Here is a 22,153-nt window from a genome sequence, read left to right on the forward strand (position 1 = left end):
GTTTTGCAAAACTGCTAATAAATCAGATTTGTTGCCTCAGGAAGGAATCCTTTAACCATTAAACCCATGAACTTGTGCTTAGTACATACTTTTTTGATACTGAAACTTACTACTCTTCTTACTGCTTTCCAGAGCGTTGTATAATTTAGCATGATAAAAAGTAGCATCCCTAGGTTTAAAAATACTAGCACAGGTTAGAGACTCCCAATTTAAAGGAAGCACTGTGTGCAGAAATCTTCACTTAATAGAACAGGTATAATAAGAGAAAAATTATTTTCCTAGTACTATACCTGAGACATTATTATATGTAATAATTGTATTAAAAATCAATACCATCATTTGTATAGGAAGATAACATTATTGATCCATTAATTTATTTTTAGTGATGAAAGACTTGAAATAATCTTTTAAGAATCTTTTAAAAGTCATCATATTTGTATTTTAATGACTTAAATATCTTCATATACTTTTAAATAGTATTTGTTTAGCACTGAGACAAACAAGCCAATGGAAATATATAATTCAATTAATAGAAACTCTATAGGCAACTTTCTATGAATAACTCATAAAATAAAACAAGATTCTCAGTTTCCAAGAGCAGTTCAACAAAAAAAGTAGAGTTCAAGGCATAATTCTCACCCAGGAAAATCATTCTTAAAAATCAGTTTAATACTAAGGCTACAAGTTGTAGTTGTTGTTTATAATATTGCAAGAGTCAAGATATTTACTAAAAAAAAGAGGAAATATGTTATATACGATTCCATCCATAACATAATCTTTAATGTGGTAGATCCATTTTTTTACTCTAGAGTTTAAAGTACTTAGCTCAGAAAAAAAAATCCTATTTATTCCTCTGTTTTTAGGTACATGCTATGCCTTCTTAAACCAAAATTCTCAAAGTTATATATGTTTGATTTTTGTTATGAAATACAACATGAATTTTATCAAAGTATATGATAAAGTATATATAGAGATGGACTAAAGGCAACTAGATGACACTATAGATAGAATACTGGATATGAACTCATCAAGACCTGGAGTTCATCTATATCTTCAGACACTTAGCTGTATGCCCCTAGGCAGATCACTTAACTTCTGTCTGACTCATTTTCCTCATCTATAAAATGGGGATAATAATAATGCCAACCTCCCATAGTTGTTGGGATGATAAAATCATTTATTTGTGAAATGCTTTGTGAACAACCTCAAAGTATCTCTAAATGTTATTATTACTATCATATAATATAGTGACATGAATTCAGAACTAATTAGATGATTTGTCTCAAAAAATAATTAATTATTCATTCAATGTCAACTTAGCAGTAGGCTTATAACAGAATACTACAGGGATCTGTTCTTGGTCTTGTGCTATTTAACATTTTCACCTGTTACTTAGATAAATGTATGTTCATCAAATTGGCAGATGTTACAAAACTGTGAGAAAAAGCTAACACAAGGGTTGAAACTCAAAATCAAAAAAATATTTTGATAAGATAGATCACTGGGCTGAATCTGATACCATAAAATAAAAGTCAATCGGGATAAATGTAAAGTTTTACCTTGGGTACAAAAAATCAACATCACAAACATAAGATGGAGGGAGGCATAGGTAGGCAGAAAAAGATTCAGAGTTTTAGTGGCTTATAAACCAATTATAAGAAAACACCAATACTCTAAATAATCTTTCATTGATTTGGGTGTTTCCTTTACATCCATACCTACTCATTCTCTAAAAATCTTGATCATTATTCATCATAGGATGCCTTCCTATGGCAACCAAAATAGCTAGTGAGCTAATAATAGTTAAGAGACACAGCATCCTGGCTAAAAAAGGGTGTCCAAAAAAAGGTGATAGTGCTGCTATTCTCTGTTCTGGTCAGGCAACACCAAGAGAATATCCAAAGGAGGACAACTAGGATGGGGTGAAAGGGCTTGAGGCCATGCTATATGAGGATCATTGAAATCACCTGGGAATGTTTTTATTTGGAGATTAAATACAGGGCAAGATGGCAGAAGGGCACCAGTGTTTGAAGTATTCCAAGCATTTAAAAGTCTGTCATATGGGAGAGGGATTAGACTTGCTCTCTTTGGTCTGAGAAAGCAACAGAGAAACAATGTTTAGAGGTAACAAAGAGACAAATATAAGTTTAATATCAGGAAATAACTTCCTAACAAATAGAGTTATGTAAAGGTAGAATGTGCTGCTTTGGGAAGGAGTAGTTTCTCCATCAATAGAGATCTTCAAGCAGAGACTGGAAGATTATTTTGTATGTTTTGGTAGGAATTAATTTTGGGGTATGAATTGAACTGTTTGATCACTGAGGTTCCTTCCAGTTCTAAAATTCTGAGCTTCTATTAAATAAAATACAATACACTACATTCAGAAAAGGAGAATTACAGAATTTTAGAACTGAAAAGTATTTTGGCAGCCATTTAGTCCAAATTACAGTAAATACAAAAGGAATATCTACCTTAGCCTGCCTGGTAAGTTGGACATGTTCCAATGTATGCTACATTCCTTCCTATCCCCCCTTCTGAAAAAAAAAAAGAGGAAAAACATTATTTTTTCCTTTGATTTTCTCTTGTGTGGGCCCAGAATGTTTTCAGATGAGTACACCTTGGTTATTTCAGTAATTACTTCCTTGAAGAAATCCAGTCTGCTCAAACTCAATTCTGTTAAGACTGAATTGATGTTATCAGATAAAAGTGAAGGACTTTTGAAGGTTATGAACAGAGTGAGTTAGTACTAATGAATCATTATTATAACAAATCCTTCTAGGATAATATATATATATACATATATATATGCCTCTGATATATATGTACTATGTGTGTTTTATATGTATATATGTTAAAATACCTTAATCCTAAGGATATTTTTTAAGCTCAAAAGTTGAAATGCATAAATATTATTATTAATTTTAGGAAGGCATATGTGTGTATGTACATGTTCCAAAGGAACTTTTGAACTGAAGAATTTTGTTCAGATATGGCTAGGCTTAGAATGCCACAAATGATTTTATTTCATAAATTTGTATTTGACAGTCATAGTCATATAGAAGAATAAAAATATTTATTTAATTTGAAATAAATGGCCAAAAGAAACCTAGTTTGTGTATGTATCTATATGCCACATATATCCTTTTCTGTACTAATTTAAGTATCCCAATAGAGCAGTTATTCAAACACAATAGATTCATTGAAAGGAATTATTTTTCTCATTTATCCGAATTCAAATTTCTTAAGGAATTCCTTTACCTATCCTCCTCTGTATAGCCCAGATATACCAGCAATATATCGCTAGTGGGCCTCTCATCCTCCTTCCCTTTTCTCTGGGCTGGTTAACTCACGCAAGTCCAAATCAGTCCTGTCAGGTCTAATGGATTTTTTCCAAATAAAAAGCTTGCCACAACCATAATCACTTGGCTATTATCCAAATTATAAGGTTCCTATGGGTAACCTGATATGGTGGAATACCCTCCTATTACTACTACTGTAGTTCCTGAATCCCCAAAGGTATGCTTATCAATTACATAAAATAATCACAATGAACCATTGACTCTTTTTTTGTTACCACTTATTTTTATGTATAAAATATAATATGTAACATAACTAAAATACAAATGATTTATTATGAATATGTAACAAATTAGAATACATTTTTATTCAAGAGAAACAAATTATCATATTAACTATGTCCAAAAATCTGTTTCTTTCTTTTTTCCAACTCCTTTCATCCCTCTCTCTGTGAAGAGAGAATTATTCCCTTAGTTCATTTTAATGTAATCAATCAGCAACCTTTAATTTAATCAAATCAAGAATTTAAAGTACTCCTACTTAGCACTTGGTAGGTCACTAGGTAGGAGAGTTTACCAGTCAGTTACTAGTGCACACCTCCAAAGGCCACAAGCACTATACCATTCCCTAACTGATGGGCATCCCTTCAGCTTCCAGTTGTTTGCCACTGTAAAAAGACCTACAATAAATATTTTAGACCATATAGTTTCTTTTTTCTTTTTCCTTGATCACCATAGGAAATAAACTTAAGAGTAGCATTACTAGAACTAAAGGTATATCCATTAAGTATATAAAACATTTACTATTAGGGAAAAGCAAGAATAATCATAACATTTATTGATTACGAAGGCAAAAGAAATGATCCAAAATAACAATTCACCTATAAATACGGGCCACACTCTACCACTAATGCACATAGTTTCTTAGCAGAGTAGCATTCTGTCTTGAACCTTGATAACCTTAGTCTTATTTCTTCAGGGAATTGGCACCTATTGGGAAAAATTGAGTCACTTCTAGCTGTTCCCTTTCTGATCCATACAGTTCTTCTGTTGGTCAAAGTTGCTTCTCTGCTTTCAAATAGGTCTTCTCAGGACATTTATCTCTGTGTCTTTAGAATACTTGGTGTCTCCTCTCAAGTATTTTAATCTGAGGGGCTACATTTCTTCTCAAATTAATTTTTATTAGCATGCCTTATATGAATTTTTTTTCCTGCAACCAAAAATGTTCACTCACAAAAGGGGTAGTAGTACCTTACTTTTGGAAAAGTTGGACAAGTATTACTATTATTATTATTTGGAGGTCGTGCCAAAGCTTAAGAAGGCTATGGATCCTGATTTGTTAGGCAAATGGCATTCATTGCTTAATAAATTGATGTGATTAGAAGCTTGAATATTTGTTTACTCAGTCATTTTTCTTTCATCTACCACAATATAGTAGGAGACAGTTGAAAGAGACTTCAGGAGTCAGAATATCAAGATACTAATTCTGCATCTGTCAAATCCATTTTGAGTACCAAAGAGTTTATATGATTTGGTCAAGGTCACAAGTACTTAAAAGAGTCAGGATTAAAACCAAAGTCTTATGCTACCCTTTAACCTTTATGAGTCTTAGTGTTTTCATTTGTAAAAGAGGAATAATATCTGGCCCATTTATATTATGATTGTTGAGGTCAAATGAAATATTGGTTAAAAAGACTCTAAATTGATAAAGTGCCATACAAATGTAAGAAATTGTTATTTGGGGATCCGTGACTATTATACTATTGATCAATTCTTTAAGCCCATGTAATTTCCAAAGGGTATTCACCAGTTCCCAATTGTAATCACTCAGATTCACACATCTTCAAATAGTTTTATTTATACAGTCAAGAACTAAGAGTTAGGGTGCAGCTGGGTAGCTCAGTGGATTGAGAACCAGGTCTAGAGATGGGAGGTCCTGGGTTCAAATTTGACCTCAGATACTTCTTAGCTGTGTGACCCTGGGCAAGTCACTTAACCCCCATTGCCTAGCCTTTATCACTCTTCTGCCTTGGAACCAATACATAGTATTGATTCTAAGATGGAAGGTTAAGGGTTATATTTTTAAAAAAGAAAAGGAAAAAAAGAACTAAGACTTAGTAAAAGATATCTTAGAGTTTCAAGATACAACTCACCTCCAGGAGACCAACCTTAGGGACCTGTCCAATCTCTGTGACTATTCTTAGGTACCCTGGGCACTTCCTTCTCCTGGCACTATGATGTTTCTCATTATTTGGCTCTTTTCCAGTAGATGACACAAATTACTTTCTCTCCTAGGCTAAGCTGAAGTGATTATATAGAAATTTCTGCTAACAGTGCTACAACTCTTTCATGCTTTTGGAGGATCAAAGTGTCTATTTAAATTATTCATTGTTTTACTCCTAGATCCCATAACCCCTTTTTTTGGAACACACAATTAGGTTTCTTCTTTCTATTCTAGAAATTTTGGTTTGGAGATTCTAATAATTCTCTTCTAGAAATTCTTGTTTCTCTCCTAGAATAGCTCATCACAAGTCCATCCTGCTTACCTTCAACCTCTTCCACAGACTAGGAAGCATTTCGCTTGCTTTAGTACCTCCTGTTTAGTCTTGGTCTTAGAAAGACATTTCCCTCTTTTTTCATTTGATTCTTTACCCTTCATCTTCCTCCAGAGTACCTGGGCCAGGTCATACAAATTATACTGTTTCTCCAAGATTATGTTTGTCCTTTGTTTTGAAGAAGACCAATGACATCCTGTGGCTCTGATAGTTCATAGCCCCAAACCTAACAGAAAAACAGTCATAGATCTCACAGTTGGAAGGGACTTTGGTAGGTTATCTTGTCCAAACCTCTGTTTTTAGACAGAAAAACTGTGGTTATTCCTATTTGGTAGTTGAAGAGTAGCCTCACAATCATATAGTGAGTTAAGGTACCGCCTCTGAGGCGTACTGGCTGCTGGTTTGAGATAAGTCACAACTTTTCAGTGCCCTCAGGCAACTCATTAGGACTATAACTTGCTGAGTGGTTGGTGATCTGCATTGGTTAGAGGGAATTTTCTCACCCACACAGGCATTCCTTATGGAATAGCATTCAGTTTAAAAATATAAATAGTTGATACTAGCTTTGACTTTATATCATTTTTTTGTCAGTTATATTTCCAGAACAAACCTGTTCATTTCCTAAGGTTGGAGATAATGTCTCTAGAATCCAACTCATTTCATACCAAATTACTTGGCAATAACATAATAAGTATATAAATATATGATGTCAGACGATCGAAAGATATGTACATTTATATTATATTAAATAAGAATCAATATATTTTTCATCAATATCTATGATTTTATCAGTTTGAGAAGCTCCCAGTATGGAAACTCCTTCCAGCATTGCAATTCACAGTTATTCTTTAATTTTATACCTCCATATTTTTCTAAGGGAACTGAAGGTTGACCTTAGGCCACTATGTGGCCTGAAGTTAAAGGAAAGCAAGACCTGAACTAGAATCCAGGAAAGCAAGACCTGGATTCAATTCCAGGTCTTGCTTTCCTTTAACTATATCATTTCTGTTAACTTATTTGTCATAATTATAAATTTGTCATAATTATAAATTTGTCATAATTATTGGCATAAAATTAATGTAAGCAAAGGGAAAGAATAGGATCAAGTGTCAAGTTGAGGGGTTTTCTGTGGCAAGGAGAAGCCATTTTATGGGAGGGTCACTCTATGGGAGATGTTTAGAAAAGTTTGTAATGGAAGGCATCTAAGTAATATGAGATAAGGAGGATGGAAAAAGCATGAGCTCCCAATAAATGACATCAATTTATGATACACTGTTAATGGAGCTGTGAAGTATTCCAAACATTTTGGATTCTCACTTAAAATTATGCAAGAAAAGTAACTAAACTGTACACACCTTTTGACATGGTAATTCTCCTAATTTCCACACACCTTAAGGCAATTAAAGACAGAAATAGTAGTCCAACTTAAATCAAGACATTCATAGCACTTCTTATGGTAGCAAAAAACCAAAAAACAAAAAACCCACAATGCAAATGTCAATTGATTGAAGAAGGCTGGAAAACTTAGGACACATGAAGGTAAATGGAATATTTTTTGTGCAGTAAAAAAATTATAAATATGTGACCATTGCTATAGAGGTAAAAGGGTACTGAAGCTATCTTGTATTTTTAGGTTGTTTTTTACCCCTTGATTTTTCATGGCTAAAAAAATCATTACCAAGAGACCAGCTTTATGATGAACCTCTCTATACTTAGCTACGTTGGTCTTTGGAAAGCAGATGCATTCTGTTTCTGGACCATCCTTGAAGTCTTTTTAACCTGATACAATTTGTTAGAGATGCAGTTCTGCTGGCATAACATAATAATCTCTTGAGAGGCTCGTTACCACCTCATGATTTGGCATTGGTTTAGGACTTTGGAGAAGGAGCTATTAATAACATTTACTGAATTCATTTTGTTTCCATTGCTTTATAGATAAACATAAACTGATTAGGTCTGAACATTAAAAAAAAAGATTCTGTTTCATAGATGAAAGAACTTTTTGAATTGAAAACTGTGGGAGGTACTAATTAAGAACTGACATGGAGTTGGTTATCTAGGAGAGAAATACTTGACAGAAGAAGCTGTGCTGTAAAAATCAGTTCCTCTGTCCACCTTCAAACATTTAGAATTGGCAAATGCTTTAGAAAATGTTTTTGATCAAATGAAATAACATATGTAAAACTCTGCAAACCCTAAAGCTCTCTATAAATACTATTATTATTTTTTCCTTGCAGATTAAAATGTGCTGAGGCAATATGGTATAGGACTGAATTCAGAAAATTTGAATTTGAATCTTGGTTCTAAACTGTACTAGTTATATCATTTTGAACAATTCATTTAATCTCTCTTGTCCTTAGATTCCTCATCAGAAAAATGATGTTAATAATAATTTCACTGAAGTTGCCATGAAGATAGCATTCTATAAAACTTAAAACATTATATACCATCAGAAAGAGAGCTGTTAGAAATATTTTAGAATATATAGATTGTTTTCCTTTTTACATGATCACCTAAAGAAATAAACCTAATAGTGGTATTGTTGGATCAAAAAGTATACACAGTTTTATAAACTCTGAGTAGAATTCCAGATTGCCCTTCAAAATGGTTGGATAAGTTTACAGTTCAACCAACAGATATCGGTGTACCAATTTTTCCACATCTCCTTCGACATTTGTCATTCTGCCCTTTTATTATGTTAGCCAGTCTGATAGGTGTCAGATACTACAGAGTTGTTTTGATTTGCATTTCTCTAAATAATAATGATTTAGAGCATTTTTTCATATAGTTATATATAGCTTTGTTTTTTTCATCTAAAAACTGACTATTCATATATTTTGACCATTTATTAATTGGGGAGTGGCTCATATTCTTCTATATTTGATCACGTCCTCTATATATTTTAGATATTAAACTTCTACAAAACTGTCTATAAATTTTCCCCTAATTCCCTATTTGTAAAACATCCTTTAATTTAATGCATTCAGAAGTATCCATTTTACATCTCACAATGTTTTCTATCTCTTGTTCATTCATAAATTCTTCTCCCATCCACAAATCAGATAGGTAGTATGCCCCCTGATCTTCTAATTTGCTTACTATGTCTCCTTTTATGCCTAGGCCATGTATCCATTTTGACCTTATCTTGGGAAATGGTGTAAGATATCAGTCTATTATCTATTTTCTAGAACTGGAAATTAAAGGGATACTCATCAATTAAAGAATGGCTGAACATGTATTGGCTTATGATTGTGATGGAATATTACTGCACTGTAAGAAATGATGAGCAGGTTAATTTTGGAGATAATGGAATGACTTACAAGAAATTATGAAGAGTGAAATGAGCAGAACTAAGAGAATATTATATACAGAATGACATGTATGTCTGCCACCAGAGAAAAAACTGATAAATAGAAATAAGTAAGATACAGTTTTATATATACTTATATCTTTTTGTCAAATGACTCCTTTTCCAATGAGGGGATGGGAGAGATGGAGGGAATTAACTGGATATTTTAATGTAACAGATAAACGAATTTAAATAAAAACATTATGTAAATTTAATTTGTCATGTTATATAACAAATGAGGAAGAATGTGTAACTTTTATCCAACCTTTGTTTATTTAACTCTATTTCATCCAGAATGGTTTTATGGGTAACATCATTTTTAGTTAATCAATGAACACTTGTTTTTGTTTTTGTTTTTTTTTTTAATATTTTACTCTGTTCCAGGCACTATAGTTAGCATTGGTGAACAAAGAAAAAGCAAAATAAATTCTTGCCCTTGAGAATCTTACGTTCTAATGGGGAAAAACATATACATAAGTTGAATGATAGACATTGAAAGTAGGTGGCAGGGAGCTGTAGAGGGAAAGAGAGTGATCAGTTGGGGAGATCAGAGAAGATCTCTTGGAGAAGAAGAACTTGAATTGAGTGTTAGAAGAAACCTGGGATTCTAAAAGGTTAGGCTCCAATCCTTTTCTTTCCATATTTATGTATTGGCAGAAATTGCAGAAAGTATTAGCTATCACAACATACAATCTATTAGATATAAAATATATATGAGGAGGCCTTTCATCCATAAACTAAGAAAATTTTCATATATACAGATTGTTATTGTTTGGTTGTTTAAATCAAATTTGACTCATCATGATCCCACTTGAGTTTTTCTTGGCAAAGATGCTAGAGTGGTTTGCCACTTCTCTAGCTCATTTTACAGATGAAGAATCTAAGCTAGACAGGGTTAAGTGCCTTATTTGGGGTCATACAACTAATGTTGGAAGTCAGATTTGAACTCAGAAAGAAGTATCTTCCTGAGTCTGACACTTTATCTATTACACCACTTAGTTGCCCCATATACAGATCAATCTTAGTCTCAATCATGATATCTGATTTTCATTAATAATTAGAACAATAAATAATTGCGTTATCTACTTTAGAAGCATAACCTTTTGAATCAATGCCAAATTATGATCACAGACTATTACTATTGCCAATATCATATCAGAAAAAGAAACCCTTAAATCATAACTGTGCTTTTTAATTAGGAGGAAAATAGGATATAATATAGGACTTGGGAGCTATTAATGTACTTCTTATGGGTGAGCAGTCAGTTCAAAGGAAAGATTTTGTATGTTGTCTTTCAACATAAAATCAAAACCATTGCAGCAAAATGGAATTATTTATATATGTCCAGAGACCTTTAAGTCTCTGAAATCTAATAATTAAAAGTTGGCTATTCTAGAAAATAAGTACTAGAACTATTGCTCAAACTTATTTAAAACATATACTTTTAATGGTAAATCTATGTTACTTTTTAAATTTGCTAATAGGTATAATAGTCTACTCTAGGGTCTTTGATTTTGAATAACTCTAATGATCTACTCTAAATGAACTTTAAAAAAAAAAAACTAAAAAAAAACTCAGTTAAAAGCCCAACTTTTCTATGGCACACATTTTCTAAGGAAATTACATACCATTGTGCTAAGTTTAGTTTTAAGACAACTTTTTAGATTCAAAGGGTCCTATTTTGATGTTATATCCTTTATTTGAAGTAATATTTATGCTAGGCTTGGTTCTCTAAATCATGAGCCAAAAAGTTTATATTAAATAAAATACTCATGTTTCAAAGTCAGAAATTGATATAATCTGTGAAATCTAAGTTTTTATTTGTAATTAGTCAAATGAAATGTTCTAAAACACAGAGAGAGGCAGTGTGGGAAAATCCAGGTGCTTAGAATTTATAGAGATCTGAGTTTGAATCTTTTCTGATATGTATGAAGTTTGTGACTCTGGATGAGTTACTTAACTCTGAGACTAAATTTCCTTACATGTGAAAATTACCTACAATAATACTATGGCACTGATCTGCAAATCACCTAAATGACAACTATTGTGTCCTAGCATTAGGCGAGCTAGAAACTCCATTTGATTGCCCTATATATCATCAGTGAAACATCTGAGAAATTTCCCTCACCCTGTTCTCAGAGAATATTTTTTATTTTGATGTCCAGTAGGATTGTCCTAGATATGCAAAGATTCATGGAAAAATGTTTTCTGTACCTTTTGTGTGAAATGATACCTAAAGGAATTCTTTCTGGATTTCCAGTTGGATCATTCTGAGTGAAAGGATTCAAAATTATTTTTGCCTGGGACAGTTTCTCACCTGAGAGGAGGTAATATCTCCCTTGAGGCATCTCATATATTCTGTGACTTCATTTGTCATTAGAATTTCTCTCTTTGAAAGAAGATTGAATTTATCCTTTTTGTTTTCTTTCCTTTTCCTTTTTATTAGCTATTATTCATTTTTCTTCCTTTTATCTATTTGCTTGGGTCAAGAAAGGCTGTTTATAGGTACTAAGCAGGCAATAGCCTTTGATAAGTCTTTTAACTAAAATTTTGTTGGCTTATTGAATTTATGTAACTTTGGTAGAAGTGGCAGCAGGGGAATTGGTGGTGGGTAGAGATTGTGATTTCTAGGTCCACTAACTGTGGTAAGTCAGGGTCTCTAAGTTTGGAATTGGATATGATTTATTTTGAAACTCTAGAGTTCAAAATCCTTGATGAAGACCCTTGAAAGACTAATGTTTTAGACTCCCCAGGATCCCAGAAAATTTTGTTGGATTGAAGATAGAGACAAATGAGTGAAAGATACCCCAGCCAATTTAATGAGGGCAGTAAATATTTAACTGGGGGAATAATGCAGTGAGGCTAAATTGGTCTATGAGGCAATCCTATGGAACATGTTCAGAATTCCCATTCTTGGTTGTAGTTGACCACGTGGGTAATGTGGGGGTAGACTTTCAGCCCTTGTGGATCTAATAGTGATATCTCATGGTTAGATTACATTATAGGAGAAGAGTAAAAAGAATTAGGTTATACTCTCCTCATTGGTTTACTAATATTGTCAAGGATTAGTTCACTGGGAAAATATCTTGCTTTCAAGTTTACTACTATCACCCAAGCCACCTAATTATAGTTAGGTATCTGTTTTAATTTTTTAAATACTTTCTCATAAAGAAGTCCATAAACAAAACATAACTACTTCCCAGAGTTAAGATTATAGCAAAGCAAGGTAGTCACTTAACCTAGGGCTCAACATCTAGGGGGTGATGAGGATAATTAGGAAGAGTTTTAAACATTATTTAAAAAAAACAAATGACCAACAATTTGGAAATTGGTCTTGTTCAAGGACACATGACAAAACTAGTGGAAACGCGCATCGGCCAAGGGTGGGGGGGGTGCGGGGGCGGGGTTGAAGGGGAAAGGTGGAGCATGAATCATGTAACCATGTTAAAAATGAATATTAATAAATGTTAAAAAAAAACAAATGTTTTAGATGTCAGGTAATTATACTTTCTGGGGAACGTAGGTATATATTTTGTGATAAGTCAAGTCCTGTATATTCATGTTTAAAGTTTAAAGATTCAGATGAACAGTAACACACAGGAGGTAAAATTTTCAAGTTCAAGAGAGAAGGTTTGAGGAAGGATTCAGATTTTAACCCCTGGTTAAGCACAAACAAACACTTAGCTCCAAATTGGGTACTTCCCAAGGGAAGTGAGTCAGGGGGAAAAGGAGAGGGTATAAATGTTACATTTTTCCTGACTGGGTTCTTCTATGAGCAAGGGAGTCAGCTATAGAGAAGAAATGGGGTCAGAATGGTGATTGTTCTTCCATTATCAGGTCTCCCTAGAATGAAACTAAGCTTATTATTTATGAAGTGAATTCTCAGAGTATCAAATTTCCAAATTCAAATATAAGTAAACAACATTTTTAAAGCAAAAAAATAAAGGATCATATGTAATTTTGGGTTATTTTGTGTTTCTCTGCCAGTGGCAACAGTTGAGAATTGATCCTATGTCAGATACTCACTTTCTTCTAGCCACAAGGTACAATCTAGAGAGATATGATAAAAATCTTTCTTAAACAACAAATATTGTATCCTTATATAATAGTGGACTGGCTCCTGAGAACCCAGTCCTGGAAGCAAGTGAAAACAGTAGGATTTGCTAAGCAAACTCCTGAAAGTAGACAAAGATGTAAAATAGTTGTCTTGGATCTTTCAAGCATTCAGGTGTCTCGTGTGTGTGTGTGTGTGTGTGTGTGTGTGTGTGTGTGTGTGTGTGTGGTGTGTGTGTGTGTGTGTGTGTGTGTTCCACCTAGGCCTTCATCCATGACTCTCATCTTGCTCTATCTCTGTTTATTCTTCCCTGATCTTAGATGAAGGAATATTGGAGAAGGCCATGGCCTTGTGATCTTTGAAAGGTGAAAAGTCTAGCAGCCAGCTTGAAGAGGGAGCTGCCAGAGGTCTAGGGATGGGAGTCCATGCCAGAGATTTATGATGTCCAAAGTACATCAGGAACAATCTGGATGACCTAGGATAGCAGTGGATCATTGTTTTATTTGGTCTCACAGCTCCAGACCTGGGAGACAGGAAACTGGTACTAGGGAAACTGATAGAATCAAGAGTTTTATTCTTACCAGATGAAGCAAGCAGGTAAACAAAAGCATAGACAAAATTACAAATATTATATATATATATATAAATTATAGTGTTCACGATATATACGTATACATATATGCCTATTTATTCAGCAATATTTATTCAGCAATATAAATAGACAGGATTCCCCAGGAATGGAAGAAACTACTTCTTGTGAGGGTAAAGGAAACACATCAGAGAGAAAACCTGCTAAAAGTTGGGTTCAGGTGGCAAAATCATATATACCCTAAAAATGGGGTTGGTTGAGAACAGGTAATTGGTGTTAGAATTGGGAGGTGGCATTTCTAATCAGAGGCATATGTGAGGAAGGTTTTCTTTTGATAGTATGCTTGAGTGAAGTTCAGATAAGGGGAATTGCCTTGTTGGAACCACAAAGTGTAGAAAGGATCTAATGTTAAGTATCCAAGGGAGCAGAAGAGAGAAATAGTTCAGATCTCTCTAGCCAGGCAAGAACTTCATCCAACTAAAAGCTACAAGACTTATCTGCCTGACACAGTGTTAACAGTGGAAAAAATATAAACTGTCTTTGTTAGTATGTTTTTCCGGGGATTGGGACCACTTAGTCTAAGTGACTCCATATTGAAACTCTTTTATTTTATACATATATTATATATAACTACATACATATATAACTTATTATATATAAAACAGTAGATCTACAATTATCACAATCTTAGATGACATTCAAGATGATCCAGTAGCTATGCCACATTTGGAAGTGAAGTAGAGGCAGAATATAAAGAAGAAAATAACTTTCTGGTTTCAGACATTAATGTCTTTTCTGTTCTTGCCCACCTAAGTTTCAAGGGCTATAAAGTAGTTACCTTGTTTTCAGTCATTTCCCCCTAGACACAGTTTCCCCATATAAATCAAATTTATCATCAAAAGTAAACATTTATCATCATGGACAAAGAAGGATTGTATTGGCTACAAGGTTGCCATTTCTAGCATATAGCAAAAGAAAGTTTTCTTTAGAAATTCTTTGTAGCAACTATTTTAAATTTGAGCTCACTCTCCCCAGGGTAAAGGTAGTATTTTGAAAAGAGTATGTATCAGTTCAGGAGAATGTTTGTATTTCTGTTTCTTACTCTGTTTTCTCAGTGAATATCTTTTTGTAAAATCTAGATGAATTTAATTGGCTTAATGATACAGAGGAGAGATATGAGAGAGAGAGAGATATTGGTTAGCGCACTAATGGGCAAACTTTTTATAAAGGGGACCAAAGGAAAGGAAATGCTCATCTGCCAGTGTGTTTCTAAGGCGACTCTTTCGAAGTTTTATTGTATTGCATCCTACTCATTGTATTTGTCAGATTAGGAATAATGTCCCGCAGTGGGATAGAACATTTCAGGGGAACGCATCTGGCCCACAGGCTGTAGTTTGCCTATCACTGGGTTAGCGGATACTGAAGAAAAGACCTGTGTTTGGTATTGGAGAAACACTCTGAAAGGGGGACTCAAGTTGATAACACTAGAAAGACACTCTGAACCCACAAGGGAACCCCTGAAACTGTGAAGAAGATGTGGCCTTTCCCTGGGAATTCACCTTCCCAATGAGAGGGGATCTTATATAATCTATACTCCATTTTACTGTTAAATTCAATACGACAGCATAATTAATTATGTCTACTCAGCACAGTATAGTAGAAGGATCAAGAAACTACAGTTTTCAGGACAAATTAGGCAAAAATAAGAAAAAACCCACGTTTTTAGCTCATATTCTATAAACAAACCTTTGGACAGAGACAAGTTTGACAAGAGGTTGTGGAAGTGTTATAATTTCAGACCTCTTATAATAGAAAATAGAAAAATGGAAAAAAGTAAGAGACACTAGAAAAAGGTAGATAGAAAATCAAGAAGATCTGGGTCCATGTTCTACCTATAACAAATATTGACTGAATAGTAGGGTAACTCACTTAACCTCTCTATGTCATCAGGCTGGAGGGAATCTAAGACTACCAGTTGCAGAACAGTTGCTATATGTTTGTCACTATCCTATAAAAGGTCAGGCATGGATTAGGTGTCTAATAAATACTCACTCCTTTGAAAACAGGGTATAAATGAATAAGGAATGCAAAATTTTGTTTATCAAACATAAATGTGTAAGTGCAGGCAGAGCCTAAAAAAAAAAGAACAACAGGAAAGAACTGGGAAAATAATCTTTGCATCAAACTTTAAGTTACTATGCAACTAAGTCATGTAAAGCTTAAAATAGACCTTTTTAAAAAATAGTGAAAGATTTAATTGTAACTCATTTTGACACTTGCATTTTTAAATGTCAGGTTCCTAGACAAAGCAACATGTTGTAACATAAAGTACAATTTTCTGCATTGTTTAAATTAATTTAAAACAGACCCTAAGTGAATTTTTCGTTACTGGTTTCAGTCCTGTACAAAAAGATCACTCAGCAGGGATTACCAGTTGTTCAGCTCATTGAAAATTAGAGAGCACTAGGAAAGAGTATTCAGTATTCAATGTTTCTTACCTTAAGAAACAGCATCCCCAAGGTGCTTTTGCCCTCATGTAACAAAGCCCGTAAAGTGCTTTATAAGACACTGGGGCCACATTTTTGCTAAATTAAAAACATGCCTGGGGGTACAGTTTCCCAGCTGCTGTGACCCTGGTATTTTTTTTTCACTCTGGCTCTCTGATTAAAACTTTTAATGAATTCCTTATATAGCTCAATGATACACTAAAATATGAATTAAAAAAAGGATATAAGTGATTAGTACATTAAGAAGTGTGACTTTATGCAGCTGCCTTAAAAATAGATGCATGACACATTAATGAGAATTATGTGCTAGTATCCCAAACTTTAGAGGTTTATTGTATTATGTTATCTTGATCAAAAATCATAACAATTGCATTAGACCTAATATTCAGTGAGTTTTAGAGAAATTCAGCATTGGCGACCTGGGGTAGAGGCAGGATGTGGATCATTTACTCCATTTTTGCATGGGCAAAGTGATAGACGCCAGAAATTTGTTCCCACACATCTCATTCACATTTCCAACATGGGTTTTGTCAAGACTTTTTTGGGGAGGGCTGGGGGAGATGTTAATTTTCTGTCATCTTTTAACTATTACATATATGATTCTAGATTTAAAACTTTTAACCTAAATTGACAGCTGTGGTCAATTTCAGGTTTAAATATGAAATTAATTTTTTAGTATGGTTTTTGAAGATCAAGCAAAAAATTAATGCTAACAAGCAAATTTCTCAAGTATTTTTTTTCTACATTAAATTTGGCTCATTCATTTACTCTCTGCAGTGACATTATAAGAGTTCAACTTCATGATCTCTCAAAGGCTGAGTAAATTATCATATTTCATGGAATTTCTTTGTTTCTAGACATTGCTGTAAATAGAAAACTGCATTTCTCTAATTTCTATACTTTGGTTTATACTTTTTACTAACGGTTGACACAGATTCTTAAATTAGCAAAGCCATTGGATTTTTATTTCCTCTATCAGCTGGAGCTTTTATGAAGAGTTTCTTATTCATGGCTGTTAGGGTAGCAATGGTAACAGTTCAGAATGGTTCAGTTAATAGAAAAACCATGGGAACAACCTGAAATAATTGGTTTTTATTACAGTTGTAAGCTGGAAAAATATAATTTTTTTCTGACACTAGGCAGGACTTCAGAAAATGCCATTTGATATTAAACAGGCCCATTTTATGTATATAAATACTCAGTATTATAGCTGAAAAAAAGATTTCCTTTTAAAATATTGTCCTCTTGTTAGGCTCAGATGTATACTATTTGTGATTTTTTTAACAACCATTTTTTCCAGTACTATCTTTCATTTTTCAAAAGATATCATGACATTGGCAAGACTGGAAAAATATAAAATTACTTTTTCTTTATTTGTAGTAAATTAGTTAGACTTTAGATGATTTAAAAATATCATCCCCTCCCTCTGCCCAAACCCTCAATTAGATCTGTCCCTCTTACTTTTTTCCCCTCTCTCTCTTCTTTGAATCTCCTAAAGCTTGTAATTTTATAATATGTTAAAGTTAAAATGTCATGGGCAATAAGTCCAAGCCTTATCTTTGATTTCTTTCCCAGATTTCAGTCCATCTTCTATCCACGTTATTGCCCTTTCCCCCATTAGAGGGAAGAGGAACATGGCAAGCTGTGTTCCATTTTACACTGACTGGCCCATTATACAACTAAGTCCATTTTCTTGGAGTGTTCTTCTTTTCCCATATAGCCACCCAGCCCTCTAGAATCAATCCTTTGGAAACATAGCCTCTTTGGGATCAGGAATTAAGACATTTCATATATAAATATTTTATTAGCTTTATATACCAAGTAGTTGATTTCCAAGTTGTGTTCCTCATTCAGAAAAAGAGAAAATAAAAGCTACATTTTTCTTTACATTGTCAAACTAATGTTTATTTTTTTATACTGAGACTTAATACCTCTTCTCCCTCCTTAAATTACATCCCCTCCGGGGCAGCTGGGTAGCTCAGTGGAGTGAGAGTCAGGCCTAGAGACAGGAGGTCCTAGGTTCAAACCCGGCCTCAGCCACTTCCCAGCTGTGTGACCCTGGGCAAGTCACTTGACCCCCATTGCCCACCCTTACCACTCTTCCACCTATGAGACAATACACCGAAGTTAAGAGTTTAAAAAATAAAAAGAAAAAAAATTACACCCCCTCCATATAACCTCTCTTCTAACACCACAATTGTCCATAAGTGTACAATTTTTTAGTGAGGCAGAATATAAAAAAGAAAGTAATTTTCTGGTTCCTCAGTCATTAATGTTTCTTCTGTTCTTGTCCACCTAAGTTTCAAGATCTATAGTTACCTTGTTTTCAGTCATTTCCCTCCAGACCTAGTTTTCCAATATAAATAAGATTTATCACTACAGACAAAGGAGGATTGTATTGGGAATAAAGTTGCCATTTCCAGTATATAAGAAATGGTAGTTTTCCTTAAAAAATGAGCAGTCAGAGCAGCCAGACCTGAATTCTGGTTTTTAAAACTATTTCACACACTAAAATTCTATCTTGAAAATAATGTTAATTTTTGTTCACTCTTATCAAGGCAATTTCTTGGTTTAAAAAGTCTTTAGAAAGTATTCTTTTTCTGAGGGAAATTTAATAACTAGTTCAATAGTATTTCCCCACAAAATATTAGAAAAAATCCTTTAAAAAGAGTATATATAATCATAATTATGACTTCATGCTGAAGTCTGAGATCTGATACCATTTGTTTCCATCCTTGGAGAATGTAGGCAGACATCAAGGAGATTTCAACCATTTTCTGTGGAGAAAGGGAAATGATGTATCTTACAAAAGATTATTTGTACATAACATCATACAGTTGTTAAATTTTCACTTTTGGAGGTGTGTAATGTAGTACATTGTTAAAAAACAAAATTATAGACAATTTATATAATAAAAATTTTACTAATCAAACTTCCATTCCTTAGAGGCAGTGGATTGGAATGATATGCTAGATGGAATCTTAAGCCCTGATATAATGGGACAGCTGCAGTGTACTTTACAGAGTTCAGAAAGGTTAGGTAATTTATTCCACAGAAGCAAGTACTCTATCCATTCCCCATTTCATTCCAGTTCCTATTCATTCCAATAAAGCCTTTTTTAGATGACAAACAGAGTTAATATTAAACTTAATCACTATGAAACATAATACTAATACTATTACTAATATATAATTTATATTTACAGAATATCATATAGTTTATAAAGTGCTTTATATGCATAATTTCACTTGATCCTGACAATAACTCCATGAGTTAGGTGACATAAGTATTATTACTATGTGATAGATGTGGAAAGTGGCATGTATTTAGTGATTTCTCCAAGGTCCTATGGTAGTAAGTAGCAGAGTCAGAATTTGAATCCAGCACTTCACACACCAAATTCTCTGTGTTTTAGCACAACACAGTCTCTCTCATATAAATAAAAATGTATATCTTTGATTATGTGCAGGAAATATTTTTCAAAGTGTGATTATTTTTAAGGCATGTATTTCTATCCCCTCTAAATATCATCCTTTTAAAAAATAGTTATATTCTGAAAAAAACTGAAATTTATACAGAGAAGGGAAATATATCAGTAGCTATCATCTTTTTAAAAAACCTTACTTTTATTTTTAATAACAATTCTATGACAGAATGGCCAGGGTTAGACAAATGGAGTTAAGTGACTGGCCCAGAATCATACAGCTAGAAAGTATCTGATCACATTTGAACCCAGGATCTCATATCTCCAGGCTTGACTCTCTATCAATTGTGCTACCTGCCTATCCCAAGTAGTTACCATCTTAAGATGGATTCTTAATTGAATGTTTCCTTAGTCATCCTCATCAAAAGCATACATTATCGAATGTTTAAATGTTTTCTGTTTTGCTTTGATGAAGGCATATATTATTAAATAATTTATGGAACAAGTAACTATTCTTACTCTATATTTCATAAACTCTGAAACTTGACAGAATGATCATGTCTGATTTCTGCACATTAGCAACATGTAGATATTGGCAGACTTTTTTAAGGTGCAAGTGAACAATATAGCCAGAAAGAGAACCTAGAAGTTTTTTTTTTCTCCTGGGACATGTCGATAAAGAAACATAGTACATTTTGAAAGGGGTTTAAAAGAAATCATACTTAATATGCAATATGTTAGCTTTACTGATTGTAAGATTTAAAGAATAAGTCATTGTTTGAAAGAAATCACTATTAAAGAGAACTTAGGAAGATTTGGTCCTAGAAAAGCACATTCAATAAGTAGATTAGAGCCCATTATATTTTGCACCAAAATTCAATGAAGAGTGATTGCATATATTGACCACATGGCACCCTAGAGACTTTCCTCTGTAAAGAGGCAGTCCTGGTCTGAATTTTCACTTTTGAGCCTAGGAGGATATTAGCTGTATTGCCTCTTGGGTGTGGCTATCAGAAGACCCTTCATCCTCTGCCTGCATTCTTATGCCTGGCTGGAGGGAATAATAGATGGTAGCCACAGCAACCCTGCTGTGTGGTTGCTGGGAGAATGGATTAGCTATGCCCATTTTGATTCTGAATGAGCTTGGATATACCCCCTGCCAAGCCGGGCAGCTTCATCATCACTGAGGTTGGAGAAGCACTGCCATTATGATGCTGTTGACTCTACTCTTGCTGGCACCCAGTTGTACCAAGAGTTATGCCTTCCTTTTAGTGATCAGTGGGCTGGAAAATGAACAAATGCATAATATTGTATAATGTCACTAAATCAGAGGGGAGGGGAGAGAAGGTAACATATATACGATGAGACTACATGATTATATTTTCCTTACACCATTCCATCATAAAGAAAACTTATTTATGTATCTGATATATGATGAGGATGATGATAGCTGATATTTATATAGTGCTTAGTGTGGATCAAGCATGATGCTAAGTGCTCTACAATTATGATCTTAATTGAACCTCCAACAACCCGGGGAAGTAAGAGCTATTATTATCCCCATTTTTTAGTGAAGGAAACTGAGGCAAACAGTAGTTATGTGATTTTTCTGGCATCACACAGCTAGTAAATGTCTGAAACTAAAACTGATCCTAAGTCTTCCCAATTTTAGACCTAGCACTCTCTCCACTGTGTCACCTAACTGTCAAGTATCCATTAAAATATTGGACCCTCAATTTGTGCCCAATAAGCTACTGATGTATGTATTGTTCTGTGATTTCCTTCTAGCTACTTAACTACTCTACTTTTTTTTTTTTAAAGGAAGTGAGAGGATTATTTGCAATCACTACAGGCTGGCCCCTCTGCCTGAAATCTTGTCTCCTCTTCTCAACTTCTTGGGAACCTTTGACCACTTCTTTCCTTCAAGGGTCAGCTCAGGAACTGCCTTCTACATTATATACAAAAATGGCAATGATGTATGATGATCAGCTGAATGACTAGCATTACCAGCAATGCAAAGATCCAAGACAACTCGAAGGGATTCATGATGAAAAAGACTATCCACCACTGTAGAATGAACTGACAGAATCTGAATACCGATTGAAGCATATTTTTTTTCAAACATTTATTAATATTCATTTTTAACATGGTTACATGATTCATGCTCCTCCTTTCCCCTTTGCCCCCCACACTCCCCCCACCCGTGGCCGATGCACATTTACACTAGTTTTGTCATGTGTCCTTGATCAAGACCAATTTCCAAATTGTTGGTAGTTGCATTGGTGTGGTAGTTTCGAGTCCACACCCTCAATCATGTCCACCCCGACCCATGCGTTCAAGCAGTTGTTTTTCTTATATGTTTCCTCTCCTGCAGTCCTT

This window comes from Gracilinanus agilis, chromosome 5 (assembly GCF_016433145.1).
Source record: "Gracilinanus agilis isolate LMUSP501 chromosome 5, AgileGrace, whole genome shotgun sequence".
Classification (NCBI taxonomy): domain Eukaryota; kingdom Metazoa; phylum Chordata; class Mammalia; order Didelphimorphia; family Didelphidae; genus Gracilinanus; species Gracilinanus agilis.